The sequence below is a fragment of the Pinus tabuliformis genome, chromosome 6 (genome assembly GCF_031772625.1).
Source record: "Pinus tabuliformis cultivar Carrire ecotype Pingquan chromosome 6, CPIR1, whole genome shotgun sequence".
NCBI lineage: Eukaryota > Viridiplantae > Streptophyta > Pinopsida > Pinales > Pinaceae > Pinus > Pinus tabuliformis.
Genome location: NC_142292.1, coordinates 1,936,478,887 through 1,936,502,144, shown reverse-complemented (window position 1 = coordinate 1,936,502,144; position 23,258 = coordinate 1,936,478,887).

Sequence of the window (23,258 nt, the reverse complement as noted above, 5' to 3'; positions counted from 1 at the left end):
CAACCTGAAGTTGAAGTCCAACCGAAATTCTCTCATTGTCAAAGAGCCGGTCATATGGAAGATCAATGTTTTGATCTCCATCCGTGTTGCCATTGTGGCAAGCACAATCATTCCTTAGAAAAATGTCGCAACCAACAAAAATCAGCCAGATTGAAGATACATTATGAATGGATTGATCCTTGGGAATGGTCATCCACAGTCAAACGATTGTCTCAGTTCTACAACCGACTACAATCACACATAGTGCAGCCAGAAGTGAACAGATGATGGTACTCTCATGCAGTTGAATGAGGGAGTACAACAGTGAAACTCTCCTACACCTGAAGGGGGGGAGTTCAAATATATTTTGGAGAAGATTGTCTCTCCTTTCAGCTAACAAAGGGGGGAAATGTCAATGAAATTGACAAGTGGTTGTTAGACTCAAATTCTCGACAACATCAGCGAAGTAGCCAGTGGGCATCTTCATCAGCCAGTGGGCATTTGTCATCAGCAGTGAGCATCAACAAATTCGCTAGTGGGCGATCGACAGCCAAAGCAGCAGTGAGTAGCTTTCATCATAGCAAAAGCAACATTGAGTTGTTTTTCGACATCTTCAGCCAGTGGGCGATCACCATCAGCAAATACGCCAGTGGGCATTCATCAAATTGTGTCAGTGGACACCGGGTGCTATTTTCAAAAGGACAGTTGGATCCTTTTGCGGCTTGGCACATGATGGAGTTGTCAAGCGTCCCTCTGAGATGAATCAGTCATGCAGCTGACTCAGTCTCTTCATATTGCGGTTTGTTCAGCATCCAGATTTGGCGGTTTTTTTAGGCAATGTTTTTGAGGATCAACATGAGAACTTGGAAGATGGTTCCTCGTTCTTATTTTGGATTTATCATTGAAGGGGGGAATGTTAGCCTCTCTCATAAAACAATAATAAATCCAAAATAAATAAATTAATTAGATATTCTAAGTTAGGAATTTGTGCCTAACTCTTGGGTTGTTCCTCTAAGATAGGAGTTAGTTTAGCTAACTCCTATATTGGTGTATGTTTGGTGAGAAATTATCTCAACCAAAGGTGTCTAAGATAGCACGCACTATCTTGAGAACATTGTCTCTCATCTATTTATTTGTAACACTATATTCAATTATTTTGAGGAATTATGTATGAAAGTGAGAGTGAAGCATGAGGCTTCAGCCTTTTTCCGACAATATTTTGTCTGGGTTTTTATGTGTGATTTATATATTTTTCTGAGTTAATTGCATTTTTATCAAACATTTCTAGTATAAAATTATTCTAATGCTATATATATATGAAGCAAAAAACTTTTCCAAGATGAGATAAGTAATTCTTTTTCTTCCTTCTAAAAACTCAAAGTAGCATGGTTGCTCTATATTAATTTTTAAATAAGAAAATTGAAAATTGAACAGAGTTTGAACATAATAACCAAAGATTCAAACACTACCTCCTACTCAAACCTTAGAATCTGACTCCAAAATATGATATTAAAGCCCACATGTTACATGCAACTTCTGATCTTTCTATGATAACCATCAAATACCTAGCATCATCTCTAATTCTAGAAAGGTCGACAAATCCATATTTTTCTTCCATTGAAATATTTGGAAAATCCCCTAGCTAGATGGATGTCACTCATATTTTCTCTAGCTACTTTAGCTAGAAACCAATTTAATTGGATTCCTTTATTCTCTCGGAGTTTGCATATAATTTCTTAATATTTCTCAATCTTGTGGGTGGAGGAGAAACAAAAGTTATCTACTAATGAGTTTCAATGCCATTAAATTGACAAGAACCTATGCATTACCTGCCATTAAGGCATCTAACATTGCTTCACACACAATAACTACTACTTATGCCAACTTTCTTGCGTGTGGGATAAAATTCTTTAAATTTAACTCTTTCATTCCTTGAATTTTAAATTCAATTTATTTGTTCTGACAAAGATTTTAGTAATATTGCAGGATAATCTCAGTAACAAATAAAGTCCATCTACTGAGAAATCTCTGAATTCACAAGTAGAGAACTTTTATAGGCAAAGATAATATATGAATTGCAACATTTTATATCTAAGGTAGTAACTAGAGACTCATTCTGGGTAGTAAATATCATAATTTAAATATGTGTGCACAAGATACATAATATGTAGCCATGGGCATAACTAAAGCTTCAATATAATTGTTTATAATTTTTGAGTCAAATATGCAATAAAATGTTTTACAATTTATGCCCAAGGTTTACATAAGTCAAGGATTTTTCAATATATTGCCTATTCTTCCCATCTAATGCTACATATAATATAGTAAATGAAAAATCTGATTTAGCCACTAGCAAGAAGGTAGTTTCTTACTTTCAGAAGCAACGATGTAAATTCAAAGGAAGCCAAATGTTCCGAAATAATATTCATCCAACCATAGGCTATAAGTGATGAGATGACTTCACAATTATATGGTTTGTACTTCTGTCATGGTGCCCGTGGTCAATTAATGGTCGACTATCAAGAAATCATAGTCTGATCACTGTCAACTATAAACAAACCATAGTGAAAAGATATCTTGTAAATTATCATAAAAGATATAAAATAAATAAATATGATGAGTCGAATAGAGAAAGAATATTTATGATCATTCAAATAGAGAAAGAATATTTGTTAATGCAGAAAGTGAAGGCCAAGAAGAATGTGCTTAGAATTGCTGAAAGTGAAGGCCAAGAAGAATGTTTTTAGAATGCCTGGTAATGGAGATGTGCCCTTCACACATGCTAATGCCACCCTTGCAAGCATGGAGTTGGGTTACAAGCCCAACACATATATCGAAATAGGTTTGAAGAAGTTTTCGAAATGGTACTTGAGCTGTTATGGTGTAACTGGCAGGATCCCATGAACCGAATAGAAGGTAAGATAACCTCTTCCTATAGTTTACATAATTATAGGACATAATGGCAATAAATATTCATCTATTGATATTGTTCCTTTGTGAAGGCTTCATTTTCTCTATCCTAAACCTAAAGGAGATACAAATTGAATAAATTGATTTTTTTGTGGAAAATTTAAATGAACAATTGTTCCATGTAGAAGTATCAATGGAAACTGTAAGCTCTGGTGCTTTTGAATGTCATGATGGATCCAAGGCCTCTCTATTTTTTATCCTATTGATTCCATGTAGAGATCCTGAAATTTGTTAATAGTTCCAGGGAATTCAATGTTTGTTTATGGCATATGAAGGCATACATTGTGGGTAGAATACTTACGCTCATTCAACATTTGATGCAAATTAACAATGGAATTGAAGATAATTGTAAATATGGACCAGAAACCTGAGCTTCTTTGGTTCCTAGATTTGTTGATCTTTATGTACATATGTATTGATTTTTAATGAAATATAAACTGCATTTTCAACTTAAAAATTAACAATGGAATTGAATATAATTGTAAATATGAACCAGAATCCCCAAGTTCTTTTGCTACGAGATTTGTTGATCTTCATGTACATATGTATTGATTCTTAATGAAATATAAATTTCCATTTTCAACTTATGTAGAAGTTTTGATATATTGGAATTAGAAGAAAACTTTTCCCTAGCCTACATTACAATATTTACAATCAAAATGAAAAATGAATTTACTGTAAGAAGCTTCTCTAGATGCCATTTACGTAGTTGTGGGAGCTTTTTTTGAGACTAATGATAGGAGCAAAATTTATTAGGAAATATTTATATAATATATACAATAATTGAATAATTTTTATGAAAGAAGAAAATAATTAACAAGGAATTGGGCATGTTTTTCAATCCAGAAACTTAGTATGTTTCCCATGTTCATCTAGCTATCCTCCCACTTGATCTGCTCTTGGAACATTTCTAGTATAAAATTATTCTAATGCTATATATATATATATATATATATATATATATATATATATATATATATATATATATATATATATATATATATATATATATATATATATATATATATATAGATAGATAGATAGATATGAAGCAACAAAATTTTCCCAGATGAGATAAGTAATTCTTTTGCTTCCTTCCAAAAACTCAAAGTAGCATGGGTGCTCTATATTAATTTTTAAATAAGAAAATTGAAAATTGAACAGAGTTTGAACATAATAACAAAATATTCAAACACTACCTCCTACTCAAACCTTAGAATCTGACTTCAAAATATGATATTGAAGAGCAGATGTTACATGCAACTTCTGATCTTTCTATAATAACCATCAAATATCTAGCATCATCTCTAATTCTAAAAAGGTAGACAAATCCATATTTTTCTTCCATTGAAATATTTGGAAAATCCCATGACTAGATGGACGCTACTCATATTTACTCTAGCTACTTTAGCTAGAAACCAATTTAAGTGGATTCCTTTATTCTCTCAGAGTTTTCATATAATTTCTTAATATTTCTCAATCTTGCAGGTGGAGGAGAAAGGAAAGTTATCTACTAATGAGTTTCAATGCCATTAAATTGACAAGAATCTATGCATTACATGCCATTAAGGCATCTAACATTGATTCACACACAAAAGCTACTACTTATGCAAACTTTCCTACCTGTGGGATACAATTCTTTAGAGTTAACTCTTTCATTCCTTGAATTTTAAATTCAATTTATTTGTTTTGACAAAGATTTTACTAATATTGCAAGATAATCTCAGCAACAAATAAACTCCATCTACTAAGAAATCTCTGAATTCACAAGTAGAGAACTTTTATAGACAAACATAATATATGAAATGCAACATTCTATATCTAAGGTAGTAACTAGAGATTCATTCTGGGTAGTAAAGATAATAATTTAAATATGTGTGCACATAATATATAATACGAAACAATGGGCATCACTAAAGCTTCAATATAATTGTTTATAATTTTTGAGTCAAATATGCAATAAAACGTTTTACAATTTATGCCCAAGGTTTACATAAGTCAAATATTTTTCAATACACTGCCTATTCTCCTCATCTAATGCTACATATAATATTGTAAATGAAAAATCTGATTTAGCCACTAGCAAGAAGGTAGTTGCTTAGTTTCAGAAGCAACGATGTAAATTCAAAGGAAGCCAAATGTTCCAAAAGAATAGTCATCCAACCATAGGCTGTAAGCTATGAGATGACTTCACAATTCTATGGGTTGTACTTCTGTCATGGTGCCCGTGGTCAATTCATGGTCGACTATAGACAAATCATAGTCAGATAACTGTCAACTATAAACAAACCATAGTGAGAAGATATCTTGGAAATTATCAGAAAAGATATAAAAGGAATAAATATGATAAGTCAAACAACAAAAGAATATTTATGATCAGTCAAATAGAGAGAATATTTGTTAATGCAGAAAGTCAAGGCCAAGAAGAATGTGCTTAGAATTGCTGAAAGTGAAGGCCAAGAAGAATGTTTTTAGAATGCCCAGTAATGGAGATGTGCCCTTCACACATGCTAATGTCACCCTTGCAAGCATGGAGTTGGGTTATAAGCCTAACACATATCTCCAAACAGGTGTGAAGAAGTTCGTGAAATGGTACTTGAGCTATTATGGGGTAATTGGCAAGATCCCACAAACTGAATAGAAGGTAAGCTAACCTCTTCCTATAGTTTACATATTTATAGGACATAATGGCAAAATATATTCATCTATATATATTGTTCCTTTGTGAAGGATTCATTTTATCTATCCTAAACCTAAAGGAGATACAAATTGAATAACTTGATTTGTTTATGGAAATTTTAAATGAATAATTGTTCCGTGTAGAAGCCTCAATGGAAACTATAAGATCTGGTGCTTTTGAATGTCATGATGGATCCAGGGCCTCTCTCTATTTTTTATCCTACTGATTCCATGCCGAGATCCTCAAATTCGTTAATAGCTCCAGGGATATTAATGTTTGTTTGTGGCATATGATGGCATACATTGTGGGTAGAATACTTAAGCTCATTCAACGTTTGATGTAAATTATCAATGGAATTGAACATAACTGTAAATATGCACCAGAAACTGAGATTATTTGGCTCCTGGATTTTTTGATCTTGATGTACATATGTATTGATTCTTAATGAAATATAAATTGCCATTTTCAACTTATGTAGAAGTTTTGATATATTGGAATTAGAAGAAAACGTTGCCCTAGCTTAGCTTACAATCTTTACAATCAAAATGAAAAATGAATTGACTGTAAGAAGCTTCTCCAGATGCCATTTAAGTATTTGTGGGAGCTTTTTTGGGGACTAATGATAGGAGCAAAAATTTATCAGGAAATATTTATATAATATATATGATAATTGAATAATGAAATTTAAAAAAGAAAAGAATTAACAAGGAATTGGGCATGTTTTTCAATCCACAAACTTAGTATGTTTCCCATGTTCATCTAGCTATCCTCCCACTTGCTCTTCTCTTGGAACATTTCTAGTATAAAATTATTCTAATGCTATATATATGAAGCAACAAAATTTTCCCAGATGAGATAAGTAATTCTTTTGTTTCCTTCCAAAAACTCAAAGTAGCATGGGTGCTCTATATTAATTTTTAGATAAGAAAATTGAAAACTAATGATACAGAGTTTGAACATAATAAACAAATATTCAAACACTACCTCCTACTCAAACTTTAGAATATGACTTCAAAAGATGATATTAAAGCCCACATGTTACATGCAACTTCTAATCTTTCTATGATAACCATCAATATCTAGCATCGTCTCTAATTCTAAAAAGGTCGATAAATCCATATTTTTCTTCCATTGAAATATTTGGAAAATCCCCTAACTAGATGGATGCTACTCATATTTTCTCTATCTACTTTAGCTAGAAACCAATTTAAGTGGATTCCTTTATTCTCTCGAAGTTTTCATATAATTTCTTAATATTTCTCAATATTGCAGGTGGAGGAGAAAGGAAAGTTATCTACTAATGAGTTTGAATGCCATTAAATTGACAAGTATCTATGCATTACATGCCATTAAGGCAACTAACATTGATTCACAAACAATAGCTACTACTTATGCCAACTTTCCTGCCTATGGGATACAATTCTTCATACTTAACTCTTTCATTCCTTGAATTTTAAATTCAATTTATTTGTTCTGACAAAGATCTTAGTAATATTGCAGGATAATCTCAGTGACAAATAAAGTCCATCTATTGAAAAATCTCTGAATTCACAAGTAGATAACTTTTCTAGCCAAAGATAATATATGAATTGCAACATTTTATATCTAAGGTAGTAACTAGAAACTCATTCTGGGTAGTAAAGATAATAATTTAAATATGTGTGTACAGGATATATAATATGAAGCCATGGGCAGAACTAAAGCTTCAATATAATTGTTTATATTTTTTTAGTCAAATATGCAATAAAACGTTTTACGATTTATGCCTAAGGTTTACATAAGTCAAAGATTTTTCAATATACTTCCTATTCTACTCATCTAATGCTACATATAATATAGTAAATGAAAACTCTGATTTAGCCACTAGAAAGAAGGTAGTTTGTTACTTTCGGAAGAAACGATGTAAATTCAAAGGAAGCCAAATGTTCCAAAAGAATAGTCATCCAACCATAGGCTATAAGCTATGAGATGACTTCACAATTCTATGGGTTGTACTTCTGCCATGGTGCCCATGGTCACTTCATGGTCGACTATAGACAAATCATAGTCAGATCATTGTCAACTATAAACAAACCATAGTGAAAAGATATCTTGGAAAATATCAGAAAATATATAAAAGAAATAAATATGATAAGTCAAATAGAGAAAGAATATTTATGAACTGTCAAATAGAGAAAGAATATTTGTTAATGCAGAAAGTGAAGGCCAAGAAGAAAGTGGTTAGAATCGCTGAAAGTGAAGGCCAAGAAGAATGTTTTTATAATTCCCAGTAATGGATATGTGCCCTTCACACGTGCTAATGTCAACCTTACAAGCATGGAGGGGTTACAAGCCTAACACATATCTCCAAACAGGTCTTAAGAAGTTTTTGAAATGGTACTTGAGCTATTATGGTGTAACTGGTAGGATCGCACCAACAGAATAGAAGGTAAGATAACCTCTTCCTATAGGTTACATATTTATAGGACATAATGGCAATAGATATTCATTTATAGGTATTGTTCCTTTGTGAAGGGTTAATTTTCTCTATCCTAAAGGAGATACAAATTGAATAACTTGATTTGTTTGTGGAAATTTTAGATGAACAATTGTTCCATGTAGATGTCTCAATGGAAACTGTAAGCTCTGGTGCATTTGAATGTCATGATAGATCCAAGGCCTCTCTAATTTTTATCATACTGATTCCATACGGAGATCCTAAAATTTGTTAATAGCTCCAAGGAAATCAATGTTTGTCTGTGGCATATGAAGGCATACATTGTGGGCAGAATACTTAAGCTCATTCAACATTTGATGCAAATTAACAATGGAATTAAACATAACTATAAATATGCACCAGAAACCCAAGCTTCTTTGGCTCCTGGATTTGTTGATCTTGATGTACATATGTATTGATTTTTAATGAAATATAAACTGCATTTTCAACTTACAAATTAACAATGGAATTGAATATAACTGTAAAGATGAACCAGAATCCCCAGCTTCTTTGGCTCCGAGATTTGTTGATCTTGATGTACATATGTATTGATCCTTAATGAAATATAAATTTCCATTTTCAACTTATGTAGAAGTTTTGATATATTGGAATTAGAAGAAAATGTTTCCCTAGCCTACCTTGGAGCCTTTACAATCAAAATGAAAAATGAATTGACTGTAAGAAGCTTCTCCAGATGCCATTTACATAGTTGTGGGAGCTTTTTTGGGGATTAATGACACGAGAAGAAATTTATCAAGAAATATTTATATAATATATACAATAATTGAATAATGATTATGAAAAAAGAAATGCATTAACAAGGAATTGGGCATGTTTTTCAATCCACAAACTTAGTATGTTTCCCATGTTCATCCAGCTATCCTCCCACTTGCTTTGCTCTTGGAACTTTTCTAGTATAAAATTATTCTAATGATATATATATATATATATATATATATATATATATATATATATATATATATATATAGAAGCAAGAAAGGCTTCCCAAATGTGATAAGTAATTATTTTTCTTCCTTCCAAAAACTCAAAGTAGCATGGGTGCTCTATATTAATTTTTAAATATGAAAATTGAAAATTGAACAGAGTTTGAACAAAATAACCAAATATTGAAGCACTACCTCCTACTCAAACCTTAGAAGCTGACTTCAAAATATGATATTAAAGTCAACATGTTACATGCGACTTCTGATATTTCTATGATAACCATCAAATATCTAGCATCATCTCTAATTCTAAAAAGGTCGGAAAATCCATATTTTTCTTCCGTTGAAATATTTGGAAAATCCCCTAACTTGATGGATGCTACTCATATTTTCTCTAGCTACTTTAGCTAAAAAACAATTTAAGTGGAGTCCTTTAGGCTCTTGGTGTTTGCATATAATTTCTTAATATTTCTCGATCTTGCAGGTGGAGGAGAAAGGAAAGTTATCTACTAATGAGTGTCAATGCCATTAAATTGAAAAGAATTTATGCATTACATGCTATTAAGGCATCTAACATTGATTCACACACAATAGCTACTACTTATTCCAACTTTCCTCCCTATGGGATACCATTCTTCAGAGTTAACTCCTTCATTCCTTGAATTTTAAATTCAATTTATTGGTTCTCACAAATATTTTAGTAATATTGCAGGATAATGTGAGTGACAAATAAATCCCATATGCTGAGAAATCTCTTAATTCATAAGTAGAGAACTTTTACAGCCAAAGATAAGATATGAATTGCAACATTTTATATCTAAGGTAGTAAATAGAGACTCATTCTGGGTAGTAAAGATCATAATTTAAATATGTGTGCACAGGATATATAATATGTAACCATGGGCATAACTAAAGCTTCAATATAATTGTTTACAATTTTTGAGTCAAATATGCAATAAAACGTTTTACAATTTATGCCCAAGGTTTACATAAGTCAAATATTTTTCAATATACTGCCTATTATGCTCATCTAATGCTACATATAATATAGTAAATGAAAAATAAAATTTAGCCACTAGCAAGAAGGTAGTTTCTTACTTTGGGAAGCAATGATGTAAATTCAAAGGAAGCCAAATGTTCCAAAAGAATAGTCATCCAATCATAGGCTAGAAGCTATGAGATGACTTCACAATTCTATGGGTTGTACTTCTGTCATGGTGACCATGTGTCAAGAACCATACATAAAGTCCATAAATAAACTAGGAAAGAAAGTAACAGTAACTAGTCTTTCCATCATGAACGTGTCTTAGAACATATGTTGAATTCCAAAAATTATACTATTCCTCAGAAAAAAGTGGTTTCCACCAAAGAATAAGGTAAGTAGAAACACACATGAAATTACATTTCTGAAAAAAATGGGCAACAACATAGATATTTACTGGCATGTAATAACTAAATTAGTTCCAAATGCAATCAGGATATATTCACATCCGAGACAATGTTCTACCAAAATTCATCTAAAGGACGATAAGACAAAGTTGCTCAGAAAATGTAAAGGTAAGATTTTATGCACAGTTAGTCGCAACACAACTAAAATTAACCAATCCCAATGAGTATACACATCTCATATGCTTTGATATCCATTCTTAACTCCAATTACCCTCATCTTCTTAAAATATGTAATTGTGTATCTATTTTCCTGTTGAATATTTTCTAGATGGGAACTTGTGGATAACATGTTCAAGATAGCCAATGAGTCAGGATTCACATCCGTTAACAATACTTTAGTTAACAATACTTCACTTTAGATATTGAATGCTTCATCTCAATACCCTAACTGCATGTACCAAGTAATCATCACATTCTAGGAAACTTGATCTCTTTGAGAATTTTTTTCAAGAACTTCATAGGAAACCTCAATGCCAATGCCTTCAACTATGCAGGCAAAATACCTCTAGAAAATAAACCCTTTGTTGTGTTCCTTCATACGTCTAGCTCAACATCCAGTGCTTTTGCTATGTCCCTTGCTACTAGCTCAAATGCTTCTCTAGGTTGCTTAATTTGATTAAACCCACCATAAACTCTAACTGCAAAATCACAATGAAAGCCCCTGCATATAAAAACTAAAAAAAATTGGCGCCAAATTTTTTTCAGCCTCTACACCAAAAAAATTCAGTCGTTTCAACCTGCTTGTTTCCATTTTTAGCTGGCCTATTTCCATTTTCAGCCAGCGTAGCCTACTGTTTCTTGCTCGTCCAACGCCCTTGTGTCCCAATTTTCCTATGTGTTAGGGTCTCTTAATATCTATCTCCTTATCCCCATGAACAAGGACAACAAACCAACCACTTCCGCTTCCGCTCCCTCCTATCCCTTTAATTCGTCGACTGCCTTACCCCTTTGCTATTGGCTCAATATTCCCCCACTTTTAGACTCCGACTTATTTCTACTCAGAGAAATTGGGTGATCTGGGTGCTATGGGTGTGTAGTTGTTTGCAATCACCAACACAGTGGACTTGGAAGACATTATTTAGAACTAAAAAGTTCTCAACATTCATTTCCCCTAAGAAGAAATAGGGCACAAATGCTCTGCAATGCGCCACAGAGTAGTTCACACCATAAGTTGTAGGAAGGTGATGAAGGGTCGCATGAAGATTTATGTCAGAGTATTGTACAATATCCACACCATGGGTGTAATGAAGTCTATTAATTTCTTTGGTACAAGGGCAGCATGTGCTGTCGGAGTTCTATCTCAAAAACATTTATGCCTTCTCTATCATTTATTTATTTGATTATGCTAGATTTAATCATATTAGTCATATCTAATATATAAACACATTTTATCACAAAATTCACACAATAATACAAATTGGTACCAAAATAAATTTTTCAAATTTCATTTTTTAATAATTAAAATTATTTCTTTTCACAATAATATTTTATATATACAAAATTTTATAAAAAATGATTATTTAATTAATACTATTTTTTATTATAAATCTATTTTTATATAACATTTATAAATTATTTCAATATTACACATTATAAAATATAAAATCTATTCCTATCTTACTCCATCCCCTCACGTCAAGACAAGGTTGTCAGATTACATTACAACAATAATGAATCTCTTATTTCTAACCTTGGGTACAATGCAATCATTTCAGCCTTGAGATTATTTTGCTAATTTTGTTGCAATAAAAGCATAGTGTAGATGTCCACTCAAGATAATCTACGACCTTTGGTAACCAATTAGGAAACTAGACAAAGGATTCTAGTAGCCATCAATCTAGAGATAAGGATCCTTTCCCTCGCATCTTTGGATCATAAGTGGATAGGTTACATAGAAAAATGAAAAATTCAAACAATGATTTATATTTTGAAAGGATTATCAATAAAGATAATGATAAAGAGTTAAAGGACCATAAACTAAAATCATTAATATAGAAGGAGGGCCGGTAATATAACACTCAAGGTGTTGGGCTCCATAACTGCTCCTCTAGTTCGTAAACCCTTGAGCTCAACAATTGCCTCTCTCGCAACTACCTTTTTCCATCAAGGTGTTTCTCATCAAGCCCTAACTTGGACACTATCACGCTCTCCTCCAGCAGACCATAAGTGCCCAATCTTGTCCACACTTGGTCCACTCTCACACTGCCCTCCAATAGACCATGAGTGACCAAGTCCATGATGTAGCATCTGCACCTAGCTAGGGCATCCCCACACCCAGGATACCCTTACACATGGCTACCAACAAACTTCACCAATCCACCCTTTTCTTCTGCAATAGAGGAGATATTGCACAAATCTGGGCACCAATCATGTCCTCACCTAGGACATCTATCCAACTTTCATCAAGGAAACATTTACAACTCTCCTTGCTATTGTCCTCTTGCCTCTCATTTGATGTGCTTGTTGTCACCTTGGCTACTTGGTAGGCTTCCCAACAGTCCACGTGGGCTCCTCCAAACAACTCCTAGGGTCTCCTACAACTTCCCATCAAACTGATCCAAGCACTGGTCAAAGTCTTTTAATCATTGATCTTTATTTTATTTTAATCTTTATTTTAAATATATAAATTATATTTTATTAATAAAAAATAAAAAATACACTGTACAAATTTTCAAAATGAATATTTAATCTCAAATTATCAATTTGGCTATGAATTTTATTATGCATTAATATTATTCATATACTTATATGAGAATATCAATGTTAAATTGAAGAGCTTATAGATTCATGGTTTGGCTTAAGTATGTAGAAATTTTCTACAAAACCTCACTCTGACACCATGTAGAATTTTTTCTACAAATCAGCTAGCTCCGATACCATGTAGAAATTCCCACTGTAGATCACCTGGTAATGCAATGTACTAAAGCAAAACATTTGATCTACTTTTACAAACAATTTAGCGGAAGCTTAATTTAACATGAGCAACATCAATAAGAACACATATAACTGATAAGAAAGAATTAATCACACATAACACAGAAGATATAACCTGGGGAAAGCCTTAACCTAAAATCCCAACTCTGTATTATCATACATAGGATTTATACAAAGCCTTAGCTCTCACATAGCTAGCCAACTCTCAGTAAAATCCTCACAGATGAAGGTGGAAATACATCAGGATTACACAAAGCCTTAGCTCTCACAGCTAGCCAGCTCTCAGTGCAATCCTACTGGATGCTCAAAGGCAATCAAGACTTATCCTAAGCCTTTTCCTCTTCCCTCCAAGCCTCCTATTTCCCTGTGCAATTTTTCCTGGGTGATCCTCCTATTACAAAGTGTAACACTGATCTTACACCCTATAAAACTGCACAATCCTCAAGGAACCTTAATCCTTCTGCTTGGATGATTTTCCTTTATAGGAAAAATCCATCCAACTGATAGTACACTGTCTCTCCTCTGATCTCAACTGGGTCTTTCTTTGAACTAAAATGCATGAGTTATCCATGAGTAAATACTCAGTTATTTGAAATACAGTAGTTACATGCATGCAAGTATTAACTAATTGAGCTCTCATTAATTTAACAAACTGTTAAATTAATCTAATTGGACTCGACTCAGTTAACTGAGCCAACTAATTACAACTCAACATTACAACTCATCCTTATCTCTTTAACTGATGGATAAATTCCTCAATTAATAGATAAACTATTGCATGTCCTCACATAGACTTCAAGTTTGATTTTCCTTAACTAATTAACTCAAGATGAATTAATTAATTAATTTACAAACTACTGTTAATATCAAATTCGAATTTTACTTTCTATTTTTAGTCCAGGGACTTACTAATAGGAATCCATCCTGAACTGCTAAAAATAGAATGCTATTTTTAGCACTTCCATTTTTCATTCCCTGTTGCCCAATCCAGCACTGGTACCCAAACTGCTATTTTTAGCACTTCTATTTTTAGCATTTCTTGTTGCCATTTTTCAACACTCCCTCTCAACAAGAAAGGCTTCAACTCGAACCTGATCTTGTAACTCTGGAATGTTCTGCATGCAACACTTCTACCAAGTGTGGTTGCTCCAACAACTCTCGGAACAAAAAAAAGTCCCCACTCACCTCTCTGTTGGGCTAGAAACCTACTCTGATGCTAAAGCTCTACCTACTGCTGACAAGTTCTCCCTCTCTAACCTCTAAGCTGCTGCAACACTCCATGCATCTCACACCATTGCACTCCTCTCTGTGCCATCTTGCACTGGTTCAACAATCCTATGCCTCTCGCATCGTTGTAGCCTCCTAGCTCTACACAGTCCTCGGACTCCTGCACTATAGCTCTCTTTGCCGCTCCATCCACATCTATCTCTACCCAATCATTCAACCCTACTACTCCTCATCGGGGCTCCTGTAGCAAATTTGAATCATAGAAGTTGGGTACCTCAAGGATCTTGCCCCTATTTCAACTTTCTTGGGATGATCACTCCACATCACCCCACCTCCTAGCTGGAGGTATGGATGCATGTGATCCCTCTGCCCACCTGGCTCAAAATTTCCCCCTATTGGAGGTCTCTTCATGGGTAGATGTCTCTACTTGATCTCCTCTCAGCTTCTCTAGTTGCGGCTGCTCCACAACCTCTTGAAGTTGCTTCACCAATTGTGGCTCCTCCACAATTGTCTGAGACTTCTTCTGGCGCTGCATGTTGAGAGGTAATTTACTTTCCCTCTCAACCACCGAGTCTCTAACCTTTGCCTTACTCCTCAAGGCTTTGCATGAATCTTGAACCTCAAGAGAATATAGGTTCTTGGCTATCACACCAATCTGTTTCCACTTTCCTGTCGTCACGAAATTTTCAGGAAAAAAAGCTGATTTTAAATCAGTGATATCTCCCTCATCCGAACTCCGATTTAGCCGATTTTTTTTTTTGAATTTGGGTCTTTTTCTGCAAAGAATCCAAATATGCTATTTGTTTCAGAAACTTTTGTACAAAATTTTCAGATCTGCTCTGCAAACTCTCAGCCAAAAACTCAAAACTTTGAAATCTCCTCTCAGTATATTGTTCTCTCCTTTGATCACCTTTGCTCTGATACCATGTAGAATTTTTCTACAAAGCCTCACTCTGATACTATGTAGAAATTTTTATACAAATCAGCTAGCTCTGATACCATGTAGAAATTCCCACTGCAGATCACCTGGTAATGCAATGTACTAAAGCAAAAAACTTGATCTACTTCTACAAACAATTTAGTAGAAGCTTAATCGAACATGAGCAACATCAATAAGAACACATATAACTGATAAGAAGGAATCAATCACACATAACATAGAAGATATAACCCGGGGAAAGCCTCAGCCTAAAACCCCAACTTTGTATTATGATACATAGGATTTATACAAAGCCTTAGCTCTCACACAACTAGTCAGCTCTCAGTACAATCCTCAAAGATGAAGGTGGAAATACATCACGATTACACAAAGCCTTAGTTCTCACAACTAGCCATCTCTCAGTGCAATCCTCCTGGATGCTCATAGGAAATCAAGAATTCTCCTAAGCCTTCTCCTCTGCCCTCCAAGCCTCATATTTCCTTGCGCAGTTTTTCCTGGGTGATCCTCCTGTTACCAAGTGTAACACTGATCTCTCACACTGATCTCACACCCTATAAAACTACACAATCCTCAAGGAACCTTAATCCTTCTGCTTGGATGATTTTCCTTTATAGGAAAAATCCATCCAATTGATAGTGCATTGTCCCTCCTCTGATCTCAACTGGGTCTTTCTTTGAACTGACATGCATGAGTTATCCATGAGTGAATACTCAGTTATCTGAAATACAATAGTTACATGCATGCAAGAATTAACTCACTGAACTCTCATTAATTTAACAAATTGTTAAATTAATCTAACTGGGCTTGACTCAGTTAACTGAGCCAACTAATTACAACTCAATATTACAACTCATCCTTATCTCTTTAACTGATGGATAAATTCCTCAATTAATAGATAAACTGTTGCGTGTCCTCACATAGACTTCAAGTTTGATTTTCCTTAACTAATTAACTCAAGGTGAATTAATTAATTAATTTACAAACTACTAATATCAAATTCGAATTTTACTTCCTAGTTTTAGTCCAGGGACTTACTAAATTAGGAATCCATCTTGAACTGCTAAAAATAGAATTCTATTTTTAGCACTTCCATTTTTTTGTCTTTGAGGTTTCTGCGAGTCTCTTGATTCTGTAGTGTAGCTTCTGGATACATCACATTCAGTTTGTTTATAGTCGACGTTTCGAACTAGCAACGATGGTTCATCATCAGGATTTGAAAAATTGTTGAAAGACTAATCTCATTTTTTAATAAATAGAGATGTGTGAGATGTTAGCCGACAGTTTTAATTGTTTTATTATATTTAGTTAATTTTGATTGTATTCCATTTTTCATTCCCTATTGCCCAATCCAGCATTGGTACCCAAACTGCTATTTTTAGCAGTGCTATTTTTTACACTTCTATTTTTAGCATTTCTTGTTGCCATTTTTCAACAAAGTAAGAAAAACCAAATGGAGCTAGAAATATATTTTTAAGGCCCTAAGCAACTAAATTAAGCACTTAAAAAGCTCGATTGAATGCTTAAGGTAAAATTTTAAACAACTCAATCAAGATTTCAACAAACCTTTGATTGAGATTTTGACATATTTAAACAAGGGCTTGATCAAGCTATAGGTCAATTGAGGCCTTCCAACCATAAACTCCCCATTATGTTTTGGGCAAGGGGATTTTTTAAAATTAGCTTGATCAATCTCCTATCTAACTGTGGGTTACATAGGATCTTGATCGAGAAATATTTAAGCCCTCAAATAGCTCGATCGAGGGCTAAAATATTGGTCGATCGAGTTGCTTTTTTCACCATCCCAACCTATGTTCATTCCAATTACCTCAGTGGGATTACCCAAATATTATGCTATTTTTGAAGGAACTTGATATAATACCAATTATTGAAAATATTGAGAAAGGGGGTGTTAGGATATTCCGACACATAGGAAATAGTTAAGTACAACTTGGTCTAGTATAGAGTTAGGTAAAGTGTGTTTCTTTACTATGTACATTTTGTAACTTACAATCCAATGGTCACGATATGTAGTGATCCGAAGGTTCACTCTCTCCTCAGTATTACTGACACTTGATCCGTGGCTTAACACCCGATTGGTCCATGATATCTATTTAAAGAGCATGGAGGGTCATTTGTAGGTAAATTATTCATGAGAGAAGCTTATGTAAATTTTCATTCTTTTATTAATAAATTGCCTGAAGTGGCCGCGTTGGCTCAGGCCATGGATTGTTTCCCTCTTTGAGGGTTTTAACCACGTCAAAAGTATTGGTGTATTGATCTGCGATTTATTTGTGAGCGGTGTCCTTTGGTGTTCTGTCTAAGGAACTTACCTTGTAAATTCCTACATGGTATCGGAGCTATTTGAGGGCAGCGTCCGTTGGTGATCCAAATCTGAAGTTGGTAGAATTTCATCCGACTACCATTTCCTAGATCTATTGTTTCTGACTGCTTTCGAGCCGAGAGGACTACTCTGTTGTGTTGGGAGCATCTGTTCCAGTGAGGAACCCCTTTCGTTTCACGCGAAAAGGTTTCCGGTAGCTCTAGCTACGTCATTTTTAAGATCTGGAGGTATATAGTGTTTATTTGCAGTTTACAGTTATTTTCTCTCTGTTTATTTTGGTTTCGGTTTATTTAGCTTTTTTTATTACCAGATCTATACCTTTCATTTCTGCGTATGCTCTTTGCCCCGCGACTTTGTGCGATCTGGGCAAATCAGAAACAGAAAGGAAGGATTTTTCTCATGCGTATGCTCTTTTCCGTTGCGCCTTAGTGTGATCTCGGAAAATCAGAAACATTGAGGAAAATATTTAGTCTCCGGCTAAAGCTAACTTCGAGCTGCAAGGTTCTTTTTTTTGTATGTCTGTGTTGGGTTTTGTGTTTTTTGCTTTGTAGGGAAAAAGAGCTTTCTCAAAGCATCAACTCAACCCCCCCCCCCCCCCCCCCGCTCTCTCTCTCTCTCTCTCTCTCAAACTTTTTGTATAGCTCACTTGGTGCAAAGCTACTCTCTCTCTCTCTCTCTCTCAAAATTTTTGTATAGCTCACTTGGTGCAAAGATAATTTATGAGAGTAGAGGTCTTGGGTTCAAGTCTCCATTTTGTGGGGGCGGATTTTTCATTTCCGCACATTCCCGCACTTTGTCGGTGACTTCATCTCTCTCTCTCTCTCTCTCTCTCTCTCTCTCTCTCTCTAGCTTTTTGTATAGCACACTTGGTGCAAAGCTAATTTATGAGAGTAGAGGTCTTGGGTTCAAGTCTCCATTTTTCATTTCCGCACATTCCTGCACTTCGTCGGCGACTTCATCAATTTTTTTTTCAGAAAGCCATAACTTTTTCATCTGGAAGCCGTTTTTAGAACTGTTTTTTTTTAAACGACCTAATTTTTCGAGATCTTTCCATTGGTACACTTAGTTTCAGAATCTATAGCTTCAATTTCTATTAAAAATGGAAAGTCCATGCCAAGTCATTCTTGATAGCACTAACTACTTCCAATGGTGGTCGTACATTGTAGATTTACTTAGAAGTAAAGGTCTTTATAGAATAGCCACAGGCCAAGAGACCAAACCAAAAGATGAAGATAAGGCAGCTAAATGGGAAAATAGGCAAGACCAAGCACGTGGGTTAATAGGGATGTCTATTTCTCCAGATCTTAGATTCCATATTGCAGAACTTGATACTCCTGATGAAGCAATGAAACAGATTACTAAAATATTTGGAATTAAAAATGAACTTAAAGCCCATCAACTTGAAAATGAATTGCTTACATTGGACCCCAATAATTTTTCTTGCATTGAAGATTTTTTGTCCAAGTTCAAGACCCTTAGACTTCTCTTGGAAGGTGTTAAGGTTAAGAAAGAAGATAGTAGCCTTATCTACTCCATTCTTACTAAATTGGGACCAACCTATTCTGTGTTTGTTTCCACCTTTCATTCTACAAGAGAAGCCTTCATTTCTTAAGGAAAAACCTACAAGTCCCCTTCCTTTGATTCCTTCTGTGATTCTTTAATAAGAGAACAAGAAAAACTCTTACACCTTGGTCTTCTTCATCTTGAAAACTCTTCTAAGAAAGCGTTAGCCGCCCAGCAGCAACCAAATCCAAAGAATCCTAAGAAGTTGTATCCTAAAAAGACTGGTCCTAAACCAAACAAGGGTCCTAAGCAATTTTAGCCTCAAAATGAAAAATCATTTCAACAAAATGATAAGACAAATAAAAGCAAAGGGAAGAAGACTGATAGACATTGCAACTTTTGTAATCGAGATGGTCACTTAGAATCCAAATGCTTTAAGAAGATGGAAGCCTTGGAAGCAGCAATGAAGAAGCATAACATCTATTTGGAGCACTCTTCAACTTCTACTTCATCTTTAGGAATGGCACTCTCTGCATGTGGTTGTCAAGCATCTCGGTCTGGCTATGCACGTATCTTCTTCTTCTCATTCTCATGAGTGGCTCATTGATTCTAGAGCTTCTTATCACATGGCCAAAAACAAAGCCATGTTTTCTTCTTTAAATGATTGTAACACCAAAAATATATATGTTGGTGATGATAGATCTCTTAGTGTTGTAGGGACTGGAACTGTTCATCTAGACAATGGTCAGTTTAATGATGTATTATGTGTTCCAACCTTATCTTGCAACCTTCTATCTGTATATCAGATAACCCATTTAGGTGAAGGTAAAATCGTTGAATTTTCACCTCACGATGTTGTAATTAAGGACCTAAGAGATCCTAAACAGATTTTAGCTACTGGCATTGCTGATGATTCTACAAGGTTGTATAAGTTTCACAACTTTGGGTCATCAAATATTCCCTCAGTATTTGTTGCTCATAATGACGAAGTGAGCAAACTTTGGCATGAGCGATTTGGTCACTTAAACTATCGCTCCCTTTAGAATCTATGTAAAGAAAATATGGTGACAAGTCTTCCAATGGTATCTTGCAGAGATGGTGTTTGTTCCTGCTATGTACTCAGAAAACATCATCGGGACAGTGTTGAAAAATGTGCCTCTTGGCACGCCTCAGCCCCTTTACTTCTCGCGCATAGTGATTTATGTGGTCCACTTCCAATTGCTTCATTCGCTGGCTACAAGTATTTCTTAACTTTCATTGATGATTTCTCCAGACGCACTTGGGTATACTTCTTAAAACTCAAGAGTGAAGTATTTAACATGTTCTTGGCCTTTAAGGCCTTTGTTGAAAAATAATCTGGACATCAAATTCTTAAGCTAAGATCTGATAATGGCGGAGAATATGTTAAAAACACATTCATACACTTTTGCACTGAGAATGGAATTCAAATGCAACATACTATTCCATATACTCCACAACAAAATGGTGTAGTTGAAAGGAAGAATCACACCTTAAAGGAAATGGCTAATTGTATGCTTCAATCTAAAGGACTTAGTCTTAATTATTGAGCAGAAGCAATTAACTGTGCAAATTACATAATAAATCGCACTCCTACTAAGGTTTTAAAGAATATCACTCCAGAAGAAGCATGGAGCTCAATCAAACCAGATGTAAGTCACTTTCATGTTTTTGGAAGTGAAGCATGGGTCCATATTCCAGATGAGAAACATAAAGCTTTAGAACCTAAGAGTGAAAAATGTATTTTTGTTGGATATTCTAAAGATGTCAAAGGATATAGACTTATTCCACTTAAGTCCAAAAATGTTATCATTAGAAGAGATGTAAAGTTTGCTGAAAATATATCGGTCTGCGAGCCTAGTTCGACGGATGTGCCACCTCTCCCTATCTCTTCTACTTTTGAAAATATTTCTTCTTCACATGATGAAAGCGAGGATGAAAATCCCCCCCCACCTTCTCAGGATCCTCCTTTAGCTCCTCAGCTTCCAAAATGGGTCTATGCTACTCGGGATGCAGCAGGTGATCTTGCCGGTGATCCTACAGATCAGCGACGTACACATTCTCAGTTCGAGAGAGCCTCTTCTTTACTGGCTCAAGCTTCAGTTAATTATGATCCTGACACCTTTGCAGAAGCTTCAGGCCATCCATATTGGGAAGCAGCTACGAATGAAGAATATCATTCATTATTGGAAAATGATACATGGGATCTTGTTCCTCTACCAAAGGGACGAAAACTTGTTAGATGAAAATGGGTTTATAGAACCAAGTATGGACCAGATGGGAAAGTTGATAAACATAAAGCTCGTCTTGTTGCTAAGGGTTTTTCACAAGTTGAAGGCATTGAATATACTGAAAACTTCTCCCCTGTTGCCAAAATGAACTCTATCCGCCTTGTTCTTTCCCTTGCTGCCTCTTTCAAATGGGAAGTCCATCATATGGATGTTAAATCCGCCTTCTTGCACGGGGACTTGCATGAAGAAATATATATGGAACAACCTATTGGCTTTATACAAACAGACTCCAACCTTGTATGTCAGCTTAAGAAATCCCTTTATGGTCTCAAGCAAGATCCTCGAGCTTGGTATTCCAAAATGGATAACTTTCTTTTAGAATCTGGCTTATCTAGGTGTCATTCTGACAATACTGTCTACACCAAGAAAGTGGGCAAGTCTCTTATCATTCTTGTTCTTTATGTTGATGATCTTATCCTGACTCGTAGTGATCCCAACCTTATAAACCATGTGAAGTCTAGCCTTAAAAGGAAGTTTGAAATGACAGACTTCAGACACTTACATTATTTTCTCGGTCTTCAAGCTTGCAATCCAAGGAAGGTATTTCCCTTGCTCAGGGGGGTGAACCCATATTTCATTATTTTTAACCAAAAATATTTGACGCACATAAATCATGAAACATATAGCTTTACATAAGAAGCACTTACACAATTTTTCTTTGTAAATATTTTGTGAAATTCCTTGTAGAAAATAAGAACCAACTTACAAATCTCATACACACGAACCTACATGAGATTCTATTGCCCTAATTAAGCACCAGCTCATCAAATTTAGACAATAACCTAGAAGAGACATCAATTCCCCCTAGTTGAGTACCAAATCAACAAACTATAGATGCCAAACTACATATTTAAGTTTCTCCTGGATCTATCATCAATAACGTCTAGTCCTCAACAAATTCTCTAATGAGTTGTCATCTAACTATGCAACTCTCAGGTATGCATCTTCAAATCTAATGATAACTACTTGACTTGTACACCTTAAATTTTTTCTCTTCAACTAGGCTTCATGACTTGGCTCTTTAGAATTGATCTCCTACATGTCATTTCTTTTTATTTGATCAAAGCAGGTCAACTTTCCCAAAAATTAAAGTTCCTGAACTCTTGTTGTTCACTATTTAACTATCACCACTTATGTTCATTATATGTTCAAAGAGAAGGTGTAGCCACCTGGAAGCTTGTACTTAACACTATATATATATATATATATACACACACACACACTACACAAGGATTTTCAAAACATTTGGATTCGAAAAGGATTTTACAACTTTGAAGGTCAACTTCCCGCAACCTATCAGCCTTTGCACTAAACACTCCCCTTAAGAAGCCCACAGACCTACATAAAACACTATCCATGGTTGACCTATTCTTAACTCATGTTGTAATGTGACTTAAATAAATCACATATCCTCTACAATACTATACTTCAAATATTTTATCATTATAAAAAAATCCTTAACTCGTCTTGTTTTTCATAAGACAACAAACAATAAACTCAACCTCA